A 4,499-nucleotide genomic window follows, 5' to 3' on the forward strand; every position below is an offset into this window, starting at 1 on the left:
AATAATAATAATAATAATAATAATAATAATAATAATAATAATAATAATAATATATCTAAATAAGATTAACTTCAGAGCAACTTTTGTTGATGCATCTGCTTTGGAGATGGTGCCACAAACATCTTTTAGGATTTCACAAGACAGTCTTTTGTTTCAACTTGTAAAATGGGTGTGCACACAGTACAAAAGGATTCCTGCAGAATCTATTAATTGAATAAACCTTTTCATGTATGAATGAATACCAGCTTGGGGTCATGCTGTGCTGATAAACCCCAAAGATTTAGAATCTCTTATTAACAGCACAGATTGTTACAGCTCATGGAAATGTCCAAAGTTAGCAAGAGCTGCAAGTATGCCAGCTAAAGCAGCAATTGCTGGGCTCAATGTGGTGACACACACAGCTGTTATAGATAGGATACGATAGACAGTAGTGGAGGAGAATGAATAATTTACTTAATAATATTTTTTAACCATCATAAAGTAATGTAAAGTCACTACTTTGGCAGATATTAAGCTGTCAAAATGCTACTAAATTGAACTGCCAGACCAACTCAGATCATTGGACACATGGTTCCTTTTCCTGGCAGTAAATAAACAGAGGATGTCAAAATGGCTGGTTGCTTGTTGTTTTTTTAATTGTTTATATCATGGAGTAAAGCCATATTGTTAACAGTGTCAAACGACTGCATGAATGATATCCAATTTCTGATTTTAAAAGATATTTTGTACTGCTTGGGCAATTATTCAAGATTTTAGTTACTTTGGCTGCATCTGCACTGCAGAAATAATGCGGTTTGACACCGCTTTAACTGCTATGGCTCCATTTTATGGAATCCTGCGATTGGTAGTTTGTTATAATAAATAATAAAATACATAAACGTTATTCTTATACCCCGCCTTTCTGCTGCAGCAATCAAGGCAGCTTACATGACTAGAATATATTGGAATAATACATCTTCTCAATAAATAAATTGACCCCTCCCCTTTAAAACAAGATTAAATACAATACTGTTTCAAAATTCAACCTGTTAAAATGACAGCAATTTTCTAGTAGAGGCAATGGTTACATAAAGTAGGGAGAGTATAGAAATTAGATTGAACTATTTTGGAAGGCCTTCTGGAAGAGATCCGTCTTGGCAGCTTTTTTGAAGCTGCCTAGGTTGGTTATTTGACGGATCTCCTCCGGCAAGGCGTTCCATAGTTTGAGACACGCAGCGAAGAACATTCTCTGGGAAGTTGCAGTTAATCTGGTTTTTATGGGTTGCAATAAATTCCTCCCAGAGGACCTGAGGGTGCAGGGCAGATTGTATGGAAGTAGGCGATCCCTTATATAGGTTGGACCCAAGCTATGTAGGGCTTTAAAGGTAATCGCCACCATCTTGTACCATGCCCGGAAACCAATAGACAGCCAGTGAAGAGATTTCAGAATAGGTGTAATATGATCACTTCTAGTTTTACCAGTGATCAGCCTGGCTGCCATGTTTTGTACTAACTGTAGTTTCCAAACTAGCTATGAGGGTAGTCCTATGTAGAGTGCATTGCAGAAATCGAGTTGTGAGGATACCAGTGCATGCACTACAATTTCTAGGTCCCTTACTTCCAGGAAAGGGAGCAGCTGGCATATCAGCCAGAGCTGATAACAGGCACTCCTGACTGTTGTATTCACCTGATTTATCATGTGAAGCGTCGGGTCAAGGAACACCTCCAGACTGCGAACACAGTCCTTAAAGGAGAGCGTGATCCTGTCCAGGACTGGAGGTTGCAACCCAATATCTGATTTTGGGGCCCCTACTGTAAGTACCTCCATTTTGTCTGGATTCAGCTTGAGTTGGTTTTTCCTCATCCAGTCCATTACCACTTCAAGATAGTGATTGAGGGGAGAAATGCCATCTGCCATCATGGCTGCTGACTGAGTCATGGAGAAATATATTCGGGTGTCATCAGCATACTGATAACACCCTGCCCCATGTTTACGGATTATTTCCCCCAGCGGCTTCATATAAGTATTGAATAGCATCGGGGACAGGATGGCACTCTGAGGGATGCCACAATTATGCTCTGTTTTTGAGGAGCAACAGTCCCTGAACATCACCCTCTGGAATCTGCCTGAAAGGAAGGAACGGAACCACTGTAATGCAATGCCTCCAATTCCTAACTCAGGCGTTCCAAGGGGAACTCATGAAACTTTATGAAAAGTTATGGCATCAGAGCTCTTTGATAGAGAAGGTTAAATGGCTCAAAAAACTACAATTCCCAGAGTTCAACATCATTGAGCCATGCCACTCAAAATACAGTGTGTCCCTGTCTTACGTGGGGATCTGTTCCCTCCCCTCCCCCCACGTAAGAAAAATTTTGCGTAAACAAGCAGTAAACAGCGACAAATCATTTTCGGGATTTTCCTGTGAGTGATTTGTTCCTGTTTATTGCCTGTTTAATAGCATCGTGTGAAAATCTTAGTTGCGATATTGCAATTTGCATGGGATAATAGCTTTTTAAACCCTTGATTTTGCCTGATTTCCCTTGTGTGATAAGTTCCTTAGTTTAGTCATCTTGGGTGCTTTACAGACTGCCCAAAAGGGCGGCCTGCTGGCGCTGGTGTTTGCTGCGCCAGGGAACTGCAGCTGACAAACCGCGCGATTCCTTGGCGCAGCAAAAAGAACCTGCAAAAAGCGGGTTCTTTTTGTGGCGCGGTAATGACGCTGCAAGGCGCCAATGGCGCACTTGCGTGTCATTTCCGTGCTGCGACATGCGGACGCTAAGCTTCCGCTACGTCAAAATGGCGGCGCCCATGTAGAATGGGCGCCACCATTTTGTACGTGCTCGGCATGTACTAGGGTTAGGGCGTCTGGAAAGGACGCCCTTTGGTAACCCTAGTATGTGCAGAGCATGTACTATTGCCGCACCTGGAACGTGCCTTGGCTTCTAGGGAGAGTTAGGCTTGATTTGCTGTAGACCAACTTATTTGTCTTTTTAATAGTCCACAGTATCCCTAGAACTCTTTTCCAGCACTGCATTTTGTATGAGTTGCTTTTCTTCCTACTAGCTTTCTTCTCTGTCCAGCTTTCACAACCATACATAGAAATGGGAAATGTGATGGCATGAACAATTCTAAGTTTAGTATTCAATTATATATCTTCACACTTGTCTAGTTCCTTCATAACTCCCCTGTTGAGTTACCTGCCAGTGAAAGATAGGCATTCATGTAAAAAATTTTACATCAAAAGTTTTGGTCAGCCTACCAGCTCAAATTTCTTGAAAATTCTGAACTTTTAATTTGTTTTTCTGAATTAAGTGTCATGTATAAAGGCAAAATGAATAGAAAAAAAGATTTAAGTCAATAAAATGATTACGTGTGTGTGTGTGTGTGTGTGTACATGTGATTTCGATCAAGAAGCATACCCTCCTTAATGATGTAAAATATATTATTCCTTGATTTGTAAATTAACTTATTTTAAGGACTACATTTGCACTCATCATCAAGGACTGTGTGGATTATCAGTGGCAAGTATGATTTGAAATCAAAGTTTTCTTGTGATGATTAAAATCAATAAGCTTTGCAGTTGAAAATGCCTAATCAAGTCCCACATATTCCTTTTCCTGCAGTGGAGGAAGACAAACTGGAGGGATGCAAGAAGAGGCACAGAAAGGATCCATATCGGTTCTGCACTTTTTAAACCTGTCTATAAATGCCTTGGAATTAGAAGTAAGCAATAAGATGACCTTTCATTTCTAATTCTATAGCATGGAAAATCCTATGGCACCAACAATCCTAACTTTAGTATTCAATGATATAGCTTTATACTTCAGGAGCCCTAGTGGCACAGTGGTTAAATGCCAGCACTGTAGCCACAAGGTTGTAAGTTTGATTCCAGGCAAGGCTCCAAGGTCCACTCAGCCTTCCATCATTTCATAAGTTGGTAAAATGAGTACCTAGCTTGTTGGGGGCAATTGGCTTACACATTGTAAACCACTTAGGGAGTGCTAGTTCACTGATAAGTAGTATAGGAATGTACTTGCTATTGCTATATCTTGTCTGGTTCTTCATAACTGCCCTTTCTAAATCCATCTTCTGCAGTCTTATTTTGACTAATGACTGAGCCAAGGTACAAAAAACTAAACCAAACCAAAAAACAAACAAACAAACAAACAAACAAAAAACAAACAAACAAACTCCAACACCTTGAACTATTTCATTGTCTTCATTGTCAGCTTTAAAGTTCTGTAAATCACCTGTGGTCATTATTTTTTTAAAAACTTCAAGTGTAAAAATGTCTTTGCACTTTCTTCCTTGACTTCAGTAATTGTTCTAAGTCTTTACTATTTTCTGATAGTAGTATAGTGTCATCTGCATATCTTAAATTGTTGATGTTCCTTCCTCCAATTTTCATACCTCCTTCCTCTGAGTGAAATCCCACTTTACATACGGCATGTTCAGCAATCAGTATGATAAAATGCAGCCTTGCCTGAGCCACCTTGCCAATCGGAAACTGTTCAATTTC

The sequence above is a fragment of the Sceloporus undulatus genome, chromosome 3 (genome assembly GCF_019175285.1).
Source record: "Sceloporus undulatus isolate JIND9_A2432 ecotype Alabama chromosome 3, SceUnd_v1.1, whole genome shotgun sequence".
In the NCBI taxonomy this organism is placed as follows: Eukaryota; Metazoa; Chordata; class Lepidosauria; order Squamata; family Phrynosomatidae; genus Sceloporus; species Sceloporus undulatus.